A 15755-nucleotide genomic window follows, 5' to 3' on the forward strand; every position below is an offset into this window, starting at 1 on the left:
GCCAGCAGAATGGAAGTGTTAGCTCTTTTTAAGGAATATGGGTCACCTCTGCCGGCACAGAGGGCCCAGGGGCATGGTGTTTGCAAAGACAGTATCCTCAAAGGCACCTATCCAGATGTCCCCACCCATATCTTAGGATCTTAGGTGTTTACCACCAAGACCCTGACATCTTTCTACCAGTCCTGCCTTGGCTGACCAATACAAGCTCAGTTTTGAGCTCTAAGCCTGTATGCAGCTGGCTGAAATGACATGCACTATCCCAACTTGCTGGCAGTAGGGACATTAGCTGGGGCTCTTGGTCAGTTATGTTGCTTGCAGGCTGAGTTCTTTGAGGTGCTTCTGGTGGTCACCATATATGGACAGCAAAGTCTTAAAATCTCTGATTAAAATTGTTGAATTATCAATTTTCCCTTTCAGTTACGTCACTTCTTGCTGCATGTATTTTAGGACTCTTTTGTTAAGTATGTATACATTTATGAGGGGTCATATCCATTATGAAATGTCCCTGCTTATCTCTCAGAATATTCTATGTCCTAAAGCCAATTCTGTCTGACATTAATAAGCCACTCCACCTCTCTTATGATTACTGATTGCATGGTATATCAGTTTCCATCTTTTAACTTACTTGTATCTGTGAATCTAACGTGTATGTCTTATGAACTGTATATACTTGGATCTTACTTTTTTATATAGCCTGACAATCTGTAGTAGATCTAACAGTATAGTATAACAAGTCTGCTAGTAACATCTCCTCTCAGTTTTTGCTTATCTGGTAATATCTTTACTTCAATTTCCTTTTCAAAGAATGGTTTTATTGGATATAGAATTCTTGGTTAAGAGCATGGTACTTTTTCCCCAGCCCTTTTAATATGTCATTCTACTGTCTTTCTGGACTTCATTATTTCTAGTGAGAAGTTAGCTATTAATTGTTGTCCCCCTATATATGATGAGTCATTTTCCCTTGCTGTTTTCAAGATTTTTCTCTTTGCCTTTGGTTTTCAGAAATTTGCCTCATGTCGAGGTGTGGTTCTCTTTTATCCTGTTAAAATTTCATTGAGTTTTAGAATTTGTAAGTTAAGGTTTTTCATGAAATTTCAGATGTTTTTTGGCCAGTTTCTTGAAAATATGTTTTCTTCTCCTTTCTCCCTCCCCATTTTGGGATTCCCATTAAAGCTGGGATACTTGACTCCACGGTTTCCAAGACTCTGTTTAATTTGCTTCAATCCTCTTTTTTCTCTGTCCTTAGGTGTGGACAATTTCTATTAGTCTGTCTTCAACTTCACCAATTATTTCTCCTGTCATCTCCGATCTGCTGTTGAAACCATGTAATGAATTTTTCATTTGAGTTATTATACTTTTCAAATCTAGGACTTCCATTTGGTTCTTTTTAATACTATTTTCCTATTGAGATTTGCTTTGTGTTGATTCATTGTTAGCATTTCTAAAGTTATTTGAACAAATTTATAATGGCTGCCTTGGAGTGTTTCTCTGCTAAAAGTAAAAGCTGGGTCTGTTCCTAGTTTCTTCTGTTTTTTTGTTTGTTTGTTTGTTTTTCTTGTATATGGGTATAACTTGCCTAGGTCTTTTTGCATGTCTAGTAATTTTTTATTTTAAAAAACTGGAAATTTTAGATAATATATTTTAGCTACTCTGAGTTCCATTTTATATTTCTGATGGTTATTGGATTTTTCATTTTTTGTTTAATAAGATGCTTAAACTGCAGACTCCGTTTCCCTGATGTATAGCCTCCTGTGTCTCTATTTATTTTTAATTAATTAGTTTTTTTCTTTTGGCCTAACCCTGTGGCATGTGAGATCTTAGTTCCCTGACCAGGGATCGAACCCACACTTCATGCATTGGAAGACACAGTCTTAACCACTGTGCCACTGGGAAAGTCCTTATGCTGTTTTATTTTTGTTTGTTAGTTTGCTGTGTTTGCTCAGCCTGGCTCCCTAGTGATTTCCTCTATGACTAATTGCTTAGTGGTCAGTCAATGCTTTGGGCAAAGGTTGTACTCAAATACCTTGAGCCAGTTAGGCTCTGCTGATTGATATGTGTGGATTATGGAATGCATTCAAAGCTTCAGCCTGTACTCAAGTCTCCCTCATCTTTTAGTTTTTGCTGGATTCTCCAAGGTCTGTTGGATCTCCTCTATACATGTGTAGTGTCCCAGTCAGCCAAGGAGGTGAGCAGCTTATCTCAGCTCTTCTATCCCTGCTTCAATTCCAGGATCGCCCTGTTAAATTTCTGGCTGCTTCACCACTTGCTCTGAACCTGAACCTTATCTTCAAGCTGCAGGGATGCTTGAAGCATTTTCCCTTGTGTCCAACTAAAGTGAAAGTGAAGTCGCTCAGTCATGTCTGACTCTTTGCGACCCCATGGACTGTAGCCTACCAGGCTCCTCCGTCTATGGGATTTTCCAGGCAAGAGTACTGAAGAGGGTTGCCATTTCCTTCTCCAGGGGATCTTCCCGACTCAAGGGTCAAACCCAGGTATCCCGCATAGCAGGCAGATGCTTTACTTTCTGAGCCACCAGGGAAGCCCTGACTGAGTCCAGCTAAGTCCACTACTTGTTACTGGTGAGGTTTGTAGGACTGTGGTCCCTACACTGAATAGGGTCTGAGTCCTCTTGCCGATATGAGATTCTCTTGCAAAATTGAAAACTGTCCAGTGAAATAAAACACAGCAAGATAAAATTCTAGGCTCTGAAACTTTATTCAGGGAATTCTACCAAACATTCAAAGGAGAGTTAATACCAAGATCTCACAAACTACCAGAGAGAAAAAAAAAAAAGATGGAATATTTAACAACTCATTTTATGTGACCAGCAAGAAATTTAACACCAAAACCTGACAACACACGACAAGAATGGAAAATTAAAGGGTTTTCGTATAAGCATATAGTCTCTCCTATAAGCATAGTAAGTAAAAATCCTAAATATAAATCACAGTTTTAAATATGCATGCTATGCTAAGTTGCTTCAGTTGTGTCTGACTCTGTGAGACCCTGTGGACAGTAGCCCTCCAGGCTCCTCCATCTATGGGATTCTCCAGGCAAGAATACTGGAGCGGGTCACCATGCCCTCCTCCAGGGGATCTTCCTGACCCAGGGATCGAACCTTGTGTCTCTTAATGTCTCCTGCATTGGCAGGCACTAGCGCCACCTGGGAAGCCCAATTTTAAATATATCAACACATAAAAGAATACTCTATCACAAACAAGGTTTATTTTAAAAATGTAAGGTTAGTTTAATATTGGAAAAATCTATACCTTCAATGTTCTAGATCTGGCTCAAAAACAATGTGCAGAGAGCAGTGTATATTTAGATATGGATAAATCCTGCAATAAGAAGAGTTAGTGTCCTTCATTACCTATCTCTATGAAATGAACTCTTTCTTTAATATCCTGCAGCAGTATTTCCCAAAATATGTGCCTTGGAACAGTGGTTTTGGGAGGAAAAGAGGTATTGGAAACAAGTAAGTTTGGAAAAACCTGTGTACTATCCTCTGTTCCCACTTTAACTTCTAGGCGGGAGTGACAGGGCACATTAGCATATTAAACACCCTGAGAAATACTGCAATAAAGAAACTCACTTACGTTTGTTGAAGCCAGTGCTTTACCAAAGTGCAGAATCCTTTTCTTGGTATGCCTATTACTAAAAGGCAGAGCCAATATTTTGTGGAGCTCAAAGTGCTAGTAACCAAGAGTCCATACAGTATTTTGCTAGCTTGAAAGAGGCCGTAAGAGACCTATTTACACTGAGAAAGATATTTATTTACTTCAGCTATTAGATATTACATATTTAATGTTGTTATTAATATTTATTATAATTGTTTTCTAGCTTAGGTTATAGATGTTTAGTGTATAAAAATCAAACAATGAAGAAAATTTTTATATAGAATATTGAGGTTCTCTTTAATTCCCTCCCTTAGAGATAATTGTTATTATCAGTTTAGTGTTATTATTCAGTTTTTAATATTCATATTTTTTGCAAAGCTTTTTTTAGAATAATTGCCCACTAGCAGAAGAGTTCATCAGTTTCATGAAAAATGGACATATCAATACCTCTAAGCTTTCAAATAAATATGAAAATATCAGAGTTTTTAAAAATATGTACAAGGGACTTCTCTGGTGGTCCAGTGGTTAAGAATCTGCCTTGAGATGTGGGGAATGCAGGTTTGATCCCTGGTCTCAGAACTAAAATCCCACATGCTGTAGAGCAACTAAGCCTGCACACCGCAACTGTGGGAGCCCACACTCCACAACGAAAGATCCCGCACGACGCAGCCAAGATCCCACATGCCAGAACTGAGACCTGATGCAGCCAAATGTATATATATATACACAAAATATGCATGAAAGAGGAACACTAAAAGTACAGGGACTTCCCTGGTGATCCAGCAGCTAAGACTCCACACTCCCAACGTATGGGGCCCAGGTTCTATTCCTGGTTGAGGAATGAGATCCCACATGCCAAAATGAAAATTGAAGATCCTGCATGCCACAACTAAGACCCAGTACAGCCAAATAAATAAAAATAAATATTTAAAAATGTTAAATGTAAAAGGGAAGATAAAAGAAGGAAAAAACCCTCAGGAGAGGAAAGCTGAACACTATGACATCTGATTAACTTTAAGGAAGAAATGGAACACACCAAAGATGGGAAACAAACTGGGATAATTTATTTATTTTTGGATACACAAAACACATTTTTGAATGTTCTGACAGTTTCATAACAAACAGTTTTCACTATGGCTATTATAAATCAAGGCATACTTACACAGGAAAGTATTCACTGACATAAAATTAGTTTATGCAGACAAGAGAAAATGGATAAAAGACATGAGTAGTTGACAGTTATGACTGATGGAGAGAAGGTGTCTCTCATTCACAATAATCCAGGATTTGGAATGAAATGAAGGTCAACAGAGGAAGAACTCCAAGTCAGCGCCAGCCTGTTGGCAGCTGGAGCGCCATGTCGCCAAGGGAGACAACTAGGCACTCACTGTCCCTTCTCCATTGGTGACGTTTCCAGGGATCAGGTGGGAGTTGAAATGACAAGAGAAAGGGTTTTGTAAATAAGGCCATAGGAATTATCATACTGCTCAGTCTTCTGGATCATCAGATTCATCGCCACATCTGACAATGGCATCCAGGCCTATTTTGTGGAAGGGTCTCATTTTCCTCTGTATTGCAACTTCAAAAGTTTCAGGTCCAGTCCCCACGTTTATTTTCCTTTAACCTCTCAGGTTGAAATGTCAGAACGCTTATATCCTATTCTTCCAGTTGTCAGATTAGTTTCATGTCCTCCTGCGGTTCTTCTCCAGCTTTAGCGTATCTTTCCTCCGGTGTGGACACAGAGCTATGTACAGTATTCTGGATGAGAACTCTTCTGTTTCTTTTACAATGCCCTTCCTAATGACCTCACATTGGCATTGCTCTCTGTGGCTAAAGAACCATGCTAATCTGGACTAGCATGTTCAAAGAACAAAAGGATTGCCTATGACACCCCACTGGCTTGCTTGCCTTGGTTTAGGCAGAAAAGAGATCTAGACCAACAGTCAGGAGACCTGGCACATAGTCTGGTATTACCAGTAATGAGCTATGTCACCTTGTAAGTTATTTAAATTTTATTGGTTATCATTTATTCACATATTAAATGAAAGGATTCACTTTTAGATGCTCTTTAGTTCCCTCCCAGCTCTGAATTTATATAATTATGATATGTAGCTTGAGCTTCCCTGGTGGCTCAGATGGTACAGTGTCTGCCTGCAGTGCAGGAGGCCCGGGTTTGATCCTTGGGTTGGGAAGATCCCCTGGAGAAGGAAATGGCAACCCACTCCAGTACTCTTGCCTGGAAAATCCCACGGACTGAGGAGCCTGGTGGGCTACAGTCCATGGGCTCGCAAAGAGTCGGACACAACTGAGGTAGCTTATCTACCATTATTCTCTACATTGTTACACCTCATAGGAATTTTTAGTAGTATATTTGTATCTTGGCATTTCATGTACTGCAGTTGGCTATACTACAAATGTAAATATCTCACCTTAAAACCTCAAATCTTAATGAAACATATACTTCTGCATCAGTGTGTAAGGAACCATATCCATAGTGCATTTCAAAACCCCAACCTTTTATTTTCTTGTTCTAAATCACAAATCTAACGGCCATCATCAAAAAATCTACAAACAATAAATGCTGGAGAGTGTGTGGAAAAGACTTACACTGTTTGTGGGAATGTAAATTGGTTCAGCCACTATGGAGAACAGTATGGAGGTTCCTTAAAAAAAAACAAAAATAAGCTGTCATATAATGCACTCCTGGGCATATATCTGGAGAAAACCATAATTCAAAAAGATATATGCACCCCAATGTTCACTGCAGCACTATTTCCAATAGCCTGGACATGGAAGCAACCTAAATGTCCATCAACAGTGGAATGGATACAAAAGATGTAATACAGATATACAATGGAATATTACTCAAGTCATAAAAAGGGGAATGAAATTGGGTCATTTGCAGAGGTGGTGGATGGATCTAGAGAGTGTCATACATAGTGAAGTAAGCCAGATAAAGCCAACTATCATCTGATACTGCTTATATGTGGAATCTAAAAAAATTTATGGTCATGGTGGGGAGGAGGGAAGTGGAGAGATAAATTGAGAGATCAGGTCTGACATATACACATTCAGTTCAGTCACTCAGTTGTGTCCAACTCTTTGCAATCCCATAGACTGCAGCATACCAGGCTTCCCCATCCATCACGATCTCCCAAAGCTTGCTCAAACTCATGTCCTTCGAGTTGGTGATGCCATCCAACCATCTCATCCTCTGTTGTCCCCTTCTCCTCCTGCCTTCAATCTTTCCCAGCATCAGGGTCTTTTCCAATGAGTCAGTTCTGTGCCAAAGTATTGGAGCTTCAGCTTCAGCATCAGAACTAAAGAGCCTCTTTATGAAAGTGAAAGAGGAGAGTGAAAAAGTTAGCTTAAAATTCAATACTCAAAAAACTAAGATCATGGCATCCAGTCCCATAGCAAATAAATGGAGAAACAATGGAAACAGTAAGAGTCTTTATTTTGGGGGGCTCCAAAATCACTGCAGATGGTGACTGCAGCCATGAAATTAAAAGACACTTGCTCCTTAGAAGAAAAGGTATGACTAACCTAGACAGCATATTAAAAAGCAGAGACATTACTTTGCCAACAAAGGTCCATCTAGTCAGAAGCTATGGTTTTTCCAGTAGTCATGTATAGATGTGAGAGTTGCACTATAAAGAAAGCTAAGCACCAAAGAATTGATGCTTTTGAACTGTGGTGTTGGAGAAGACTCTTGAAAGTCCCTTGGACTGCAAGGAGATCAAACCAGTCAGTCCTAAAGGAAATCAGTCCTGAATATTCACTGGAAGGACTGATGCTGAAGCTGAAGCTCCAATACTTTGGCCTCCTGATGTGAAGAATGACTCATTGGAAAAGACCCTGATGCTGGGAAAAATTGAAGGCAGGAGGAGAAGGGGACAACAGAGGATGAGATGGTTGGATGGCATCACTGACTCGATGTACATGAGTTTAAGCAAGCTCCGGGAGATCGTGATGGATAGGGAAGCCTGGCACGATGCAGTCCATGCGGTTGCAAAGAGTTGGACATGACTGAGCAACTGAACTGAATAACTGATTCAATCTGCTGTACACCTGAAACTAACCACCCAACATTGTAAATCAACTGTACTCTAATAAAACGTTTTTTTAAAATCACAACTCCATTCATTTATACATTCTTTTTTTTTTTAATGTTAAGTTCCTATAATTTGCCAGTAAGACATATTATTTCTGTTCTTATTGAGCTTACAATCTAAAGACTGGTACAGGTACTTGAACAAGCCATGACAAGAAAATGTGATCCTATGGAAAACACTAGGGAATATTTAGCAGAGACATCTAACCACATCCCAAAGCAACTTCAATTTTTTAAAATAACCTTTGACTTCACTATTTGAAACTTTGAACATTTAAACAAATTACATCTGCAGCTCTCATTTTTTTTTTTTAAATTACAGACTTATTTGCTCAGTGGCACGTGGGATCTTCCTGGATCAGGGATCAAACCCATGTCTCCTGCATTGGCGGGCAGGTTCTTAACCACTGAGCTACCAGGGAAGGCCCCAGTTCTCCTTTATTTAAGATAAAGTAATTTAACTAATAACATTAGAAATTCTCCTTTCCCTAAAAAAGTAAGTACATTCAGACACCTCCATATCAATAACACCTTACAACCCAGGAGAATATTTTCCAAATGGCTTTAATAGTAGCTTATTTATTAGTTGATAAACAACCCTGCAATTTTCCTAAGTTTCTAAGTACTGTGCAAAACTGACTGGCCATAGGTGAAATAAACCCAATATAATTTATGCATTGTTTACAGAAATGTTTCAGCTGTATTCTACATGGGATGCCCCACAAACCAGTGTAATACATTTGTTACAAAGGAACATAATTGGCCAACACAGACAATAGTCTTTTGTGTATTAAGACCATAAAGCTTCACTGTTGTTGAGTATTTTTAATCTTAAATGTAATAGTTTTGACTTTTATTATTTCTCCATTATAAAAGTAATATAGAATTATAGTCAAATTAGAAACTCTTAAGTGAGTATAAAGAAAATAATCACCCTTAAAGTCCCAGTCATATATAACTCACATTAACAGTTTAGTGTATAACCTGCTAGCTGGTTTTTCCCCTTTCTTTTCTTTACTTTCTAAAACGGACTTCAACTGTACAAATTTGAAATAATCAAAACCCTTACTTTGTAACACATTCTCATCATTAACTCTCTTTATTACGTATTTAATAAGCTAATAAATATTTGCCACCGTATGCAAGATCTACAGTGTGCTGAGCTATGCCCAGTTGTGTCTGACTCTCTGCAACACCATGGCCTGTAGCCAAGCAGGCTCCTCTGTCCATGGGATTTCCCAAGTAAGAATACTGGAATGGGTTGCCATTTCCTTCTCCAGGGGAATCTTCGTAACCCAGGGATTGAATCCGTGTTTCTGGTGTCTCCTGCCTTGGCAGGCGGATTCTTTACCACTGCATCACCTGGGAAGCTCAAGATCTAGAATAGAGACAACAAATGACAAGTTATTGTCAATATTCTAGATGTTTTTCTATGCATTATATGTATGTAGAACTTTTTTAAAAGTGGTCCTTTCTAGTCAAGATCTCATCAGTCTAGTATCTACAATTAAGAGATTGAAGTGAGAAGCAAAGATTGTCCTAACACATATTTACCAATGAACTAATAGCATACCAATGAACAAATTATAAACTTTCAATGTAACCAATAAACATTTGTATCATTTGAAGTACTGAACAGTATTCCACTGCACAAATTTCTTACAATTTATTTAACAGTCCTCTTTTTTAACATTTAGATACTCTGTTTTTAAAATTAGGTAAGAATGTGAAAACATCCTTAAATATGCTTCTTGACCCATATCTTAGCCCATATCTTGACCCATCTATCTGATTATGTCCTCTAGTTGGATCAAAGGGTATGCACATTTTTAGGGCCTTTGATACAACCTGCTAAATTGCTTTTAAAGTTTAAATTAACTTAGCCTCCAGTGACCTCACTAGGAAAGTAAGGCTCCAGATGCCAGAAGGCCTCAGGCAGCTGGAAGTTGGTGGCATAAATACAACAATCAGACCTGAGGATGAGTAGGGCATTGACAAAGTATACTATGCTTTAGAAAGGAATCATATATGCAACATTTAATTTGAATATTTTAGCATATTTTTCAGGTTATATATGCAAGAATACTTTAAAATCCATGATGGAAAAAAAGCCACAGAAACAAAACTTTGTGCGGCCAGAGGTCTAGTTCAGTTCAGTCACTCAGTCATGTCCGACTCTTTGGGACCACATGAATCACAGCACGCCAGGCCTCCCTGTCCATCACCAACTGCCAGAGTTCACTCAAACTCATGTCTATCGAGTCGGTGATGCCATCCAGCCATCTCATCCTCTGTCGTCCCCTTCTCCTCCTGCCCCCAATCCTTCCCAGCATCAGGGTCTTTTCCAATGAGTCAACTCTTCGCATGAGGTGGCCAAAGTACTGGAGTTTCAGCTTCAGCATCAGTCCTTCCAATGAACACCCAGGACTGATCTCCTTTAGGATGGACTGGTTGATCTCTTTGCAGTCCAAGGGACTCTCAAGAGTCTTCTCCAACACCACAGTTCAAAAGCATCAATTCTTCGGCGCTCAGCCTTCTTCACAGTCCAACTCTCACATCCTTACATGACCACAGGAAAAACCATAGCCTTGACTAGACAGACCTTTGTTGGCAAAGTAATGTCTCTGCTTTTCAATATGCTATCTAGGTTGGTCATAACTTTCCTTCCAAGGAGTAAGCGTCTTTTAATTTCATGGCTGCAGTCACCATCTGCAGTGATTTTGGAGCCCCAAAAAAATAAAGTCTGACACTGTTTCCACTGTTTCCCCATCTATCTGCCATGAAGTGATGGGACCAGATGCCATTATCTTAGTTTTCTGAATGTTGAGCTTTAAGCCAACTTTATCACTCTTAGTCAACACCGAAATCAGATTGATTATATTCTTTTCAGCCAAAGATGGAGAACCTCTATACAGTCAGCAAAAACAAGACCGGGAGCTGACTGTGGCTCAGATCATGAACTCCTTATTGCCAAATTCAGACTTAAATTGAAGAAAGTGGGGAAAACCACTAGATCATTCAGATATGATCTAAATCAAATTCCTTATGATTATACATTGGAAGTGAGAAATAGATTTAAGGGACTAGATCTGATAGAGTGCCTGATGAACTATGGAATGAGGTTCGTGACATTGTACAAGAGACAGGGATCAAGACCATCCCCATGGAAAAGAAATGCAAAAAAGCAAAATGGCTGTCTGGGGAGGCCTTACAAATAGCTGTGAAAAGAAGAGAAGCGAAAAGGAAAGGAGAAAAGGAAAGATACAAGCATCTGAATGCAGAGTTCCAAAGAATAGCAAAGAGAGATAAAAAAATCTTCCTCAGTGATCAATGCAAAGAAATAGAGGAAAACACCAGAATGGGAAAGATCTCTAGATCTCTAGAAATCTTTTTTTTTTCTAGAGATCTCTAGAAAATCCCATGGACGGAGGAGCCTGGTAGGCTGCAGTCCATGGGGTCGCTAAGAGTCGGACACGACTGAGGAACTTCACTTTCACTTTTCACTTTCATGCATTGGAGAAGGAAATGGCAACCCACTCCAGTGTTCTTGCCTGGAGAATCCCAGGGACGGGACGCCGGGTTGGCTGCCATCTATGGGGTCGCACAGAGTCGGACACGACTGCAGCGATGCAGCAGCAGCAACAGAGATCTCTTCAAGAAAATTAGAGATACAAAGGGAACATTTCATGCAAAGATGGGCTTGATAAAGGACAGAAATGGTATGGACCTAACAGAAGCAGAAGATATTAAGAAGAGGTGGTAAGAATACACAGAAGAACTGTACAAGAAGAGCTTCACGACCCAGATAATCACGATAGTGTGATCACTCACCTAGAGCCAGACGTCCTGGAATGTGAAGTCAAGTGGGCCTTAGGAAGCATCACTACAAACAAAGCTAGTGGAGGTGATGGCATTCCAGTTGAGCTATTTCAAATCCTGAAAGATGATGCTGTGAAAGTGCTGCACTCAATATGCCAGCAAATTTGGAAAACTCAGCACTGACCACAGGACTGGAAAAGGTCAGTTTTCTTTCCAATCCCAAAGAAAGGCCAGAGGTCTAAGTTTCTGTCAAAAACCAAATTATATGATGACTAAGTAGAAATTTTTTTTTAAATAAAAAGTATAACTATTAAATCCTATCCAATTTTTATATGTCTGTAACCAGTCCTGGGTGTTCATTGGAAGGACTGATGCTGAGACTGAAACTCCAATACTTTGGCCACCTCATGCGAAGAGTTGATTCATTGGAAAAGACCTTGATGCTGGGAGGGATTGGAGGCAGGAGGAGAAGGGGATGACAGAGGATGAGATGGCTGGATGGCATCACCAACTCAATGGACATGAGTTTGAGTGAACTCCGGGAGTTGGTGATGGACAGGGAGGCCTGGTGCGCTGCGGTTCATGGGGTCGCTAACAGTCAGACACAACTGAGGGACTGAACTGAACTGAACCCTTTAGGCCAACTTGAAATGTACAATATGTGAAGCTTCAGGCAGATGAAGACCTAGAAAAAATATTTTTTAAACCCTTACATGCTTCTTCTATATATACATGTTACAAACTCATATTAAATATTTTTTAACATGAATTTAGTAATTTAGTAATAATCCCACATTATTCCAGTCCTCCTGCTTACCATTCATTTTGGTTTTAGAAATGGTAAAAAATTTATCAAGTTATATATATATATAAACAACATACACGTTTATATATTCACAAAGTAAAAAAATTAGCAATAAAAAGTATACAATAAAAAATAAATCTTATGTGTATTCCTAATGTTACTATCCAAAGACAGTCACTCTTAATGGTTTCTTACATATCCTGAAGACTGTCTATGCACATATCAAACACACAGACAAAAAATATGTGTGTGTGTTCTCTCTCCAATTAAAAAAAAAACAAAAACATATGCTACAAATTGTTCTACATTTTGTATTTATCACTGTATCTTAGAGACTATTCCATATTACTACAGAGGTATCTGCCTCATAAAAAATTTTTTTTTAAATTAAAAGCACAGAACAAAACATTTTCAGGGCTTAGGGGAAATTACTTTTGAGGAAGGCTCAGTAGATACTGTGAGATTACTGTAATAAGAAAAAGTTGAAGGAGACATTCATTTATTCATTCCTTCACTTACTCATTCACCATGATTCAAATATTTAACAGCTATGGGGAACTTACTGGGTATTAGGAGTATAAAAAGGAATTAGAAATCATTTCTACCTTCTAGGAGTCATAGGCTATTAGGAAATATACCCATATAAACAATTCAGCAATCATAATACCATATGATGTGATATTATGCTATACACTGGCAACACAAAGAAGTAATTAACTCTATTTGTACCAGGAACAAATGTTAAGCATCAGAGATAAGATCAGTGGCTCAGTTGTGTCCAACTCTTTGTGACCCCATGAATCGCAGCACACCAGGCTTCCCTGTCCATCACTAACTTCCGGAGTTCACTGAGACTCACGTCCATCGAGTCGGTGATGCCATCCAGCCATCTCATCCTCTGCCGTCCCCTTCTCCTCCTGCCCCCAATCCCTCCCAGCATCAGAGTCTTTTCCAATGATTTAACTCTTCGCATGAGGTGGCCAAAGTACTGGAGTTTCAGCTTTAGCATCATTGAGAATGGACTGGTTGGATCTCCTTGCAGTCCAAGGGACTCTCAAGAGTCTTCTCCAACACCACAGTTCAAAAGCATCAATTCTTCAGTGCTCAGCCTTCTTCACAGTCCAACTCTCACATCCATACATGACCACAGGAAAAACCATAGCCTTGACTAGACAGACCTTTGTTGGCAAAGTAATGTCTCTGCTTTTCAATATGCTATCTAGGTTGGTCATAACTTTCCTTCCAAGGAGTAAGCGTCTTTTAATTTCATGACTGCAGTCACCATATGCAGTGATTTTGGAGCCCAGAAAAATAAAGTCTGACACTGTTTCCACTGTTTCCCCATCTATTTCCCATGAAGTGGTGGGACCGGATGCTATGATCTTCGTTTTCTGAATGTTGAGCTTTAAGCCAAGTTTTTCACTCTCCACTTTCACTTTCATCAAGAGGCTTTTGAGTTCCTCTTCACTTTCTGCCATAAGGGTGGTGTCATCTGCATATCTGAGGTTATTGATATTTCTCCCGGCAATCTTGATCCCAGCTTGTGTTTCTTCCAGTCTAGCGCTTCTCATGATGTACTCTGCATATAAGTTAAACAGGATGACAATATACAGCCTTGACGAAATCCTTTTCCTATTTGGAACCAGTCTGTTGTTCCATGTCCAGTTCTAACTGTTGCTTCCTGACCTGCATACAAATTTCTCAAGAGGCAGATCAGGTGGTCTGGTATTCCCATCTCTTTCAGAATTTTCCACAGTTTATTGTGATCCACACAGTCAAAGGCTTTGGCATAGTCAAGTAAGACAGTAGGTGTTGCAGGAGGGCATCAGAGGGCAAACACACTGAAACCATACTCACAGAAAACTAGTCAATCTAATCACACTAGGAGCACAGCCTTGTCTAACTCAATGTTAAGCATTCATGGGTATTATTTCATATAAAACTTACCACAACCCTGTTACATGCCTGCAGGGGGTCTTTATTAGTCAAGGCTTCATTAAAAGTCCCCACAGTTGAGAGATTGAGCAAAAGTTGCCTTGCTATATATTTACCAGTAAATCAGTCACTTATAAAATTAGTCATTAGATATACTTCCTTACATAGCATCTTTCTGTTCCTATTAGCCTGTTTGAAAATTCACTCCAAACTGTTTTCAAAATGAAATTGCAAATTTCTTGCAAAAGATGTAGGACTTTCATGAAGTTTTGGAAAGTAATAGTGGAGAATTGCTCAGATTACAAGAAAAACCACAGATGAAAATAAGAATGTTGTGGAAATATACTAGTTAATAATTGAAGAAGAGAAATTCCAAAAGGGTAGTGGCATTTCACAAGAAAATGATTTGAATGGAAAAGAAAAGTAAAATATGTTTTTTATGTACCATGGTGGTGGTGGTGGTGGTGGTGGTGGTGGTTTAGTCGCTAAGTCGTGTCCAACTCTCGTGACCCCATGGACTGTGGCCCACCAGGCTCCTCTGTCCATGGGATTTTCGAGGTAACCTAAGGCAAACCCTATAGCAGATATACAAAAGATAACAGTGGTACCAATAAGCATAGGACTATGGAAAATCATCAAATCAAAAGGAAGAGAGCAAAAGAAGAAGAAAGGAACAAAGAAATTACAGCCAGCCAGAAAACAATTAACAAAATGCCAACAGTAAGTCCACACCTAAACCAATAATTACTTTAAATATAAAAGACTAAATTATCTAGTGAAAAGACATAGAATGTCTTGGGACTCCCCTGGCAGTCCAGTGGTTAAGACTCCATGCTTCCACTGCAGGGGCCACAGGTTTCATTGCTGGTTGGGGAATGAAGATCTCCCATGCTAAAAGATGCAGTCCCCTGCCTCGTAAAGACACAGTATCTGAATGGATTAAAAAAACAAGACCCAACAATATGCTGCCTATAAGAGATTCACTGAAGCTCTAAGGAAACAGACTAAGAGTGAAGAGATGGGAAAATGTATTCTTTGTAAATGGAAATCAAAAGAAAGCAGGAGTAAGCTATACTTCCACTGGAGGAGGAAATGGCAACCCATTCCAGTATTCTTGCCTGAAAAATCCTCATGGACAGAGGAGCCCAGCAGGCTACAATCCATGAGGTCACAGAGTCGGGCATGACTGGGCAACTGAGCACAAGTACAAAGCTCTATTTCAATCAGGTAAAACAGACTTTAAGGCAAAGACGTGTAAGAAGAAAAAAGGAAGGTCATTATATAGTGATAAAGGGGTCAGTCGAAAACAGGATGTAACATTTGTAAATATTTATGCATTCAAAATAGGAGGAGCACCTAAATATATAAAGCAAATATTATCAGACCTGGAAGAAATAACAACATAATAATAGTAAAATAATCCTTTTCAACAATGGATCGGTAATCCAGACAGAAAGTCAATAAG

General features: G+C 39.2%; 1 long non-coding RNA gene across 1 annotated transcript in view; it reads left to right on the forward strand.

Moving 5' to 3' along the window:
- LOC112585516 overlaps window positions 1-15755 on the forward strand; it is a 46097-nt gene that overhangs the window by 5789 nt on the left and 24553 nt on the right. The gene's annotated exons all lie outside the window — the stretch shown is intronic.

Source organism: Bubalus bubalis, chromosome 6, assembly GCF_019923935.1.
Source record: "Bubalus bubalis isolate 160015118507 breed Murrah chromosome 6, NDDB_SH_1, whole genome shotgun sequence".
Lineage (NCBI taxonomy): Eukaryota > Metazoa > Chordata > Mammalia > Artiodactyla > Bovidae > Bubalus > Bubalus bubalis.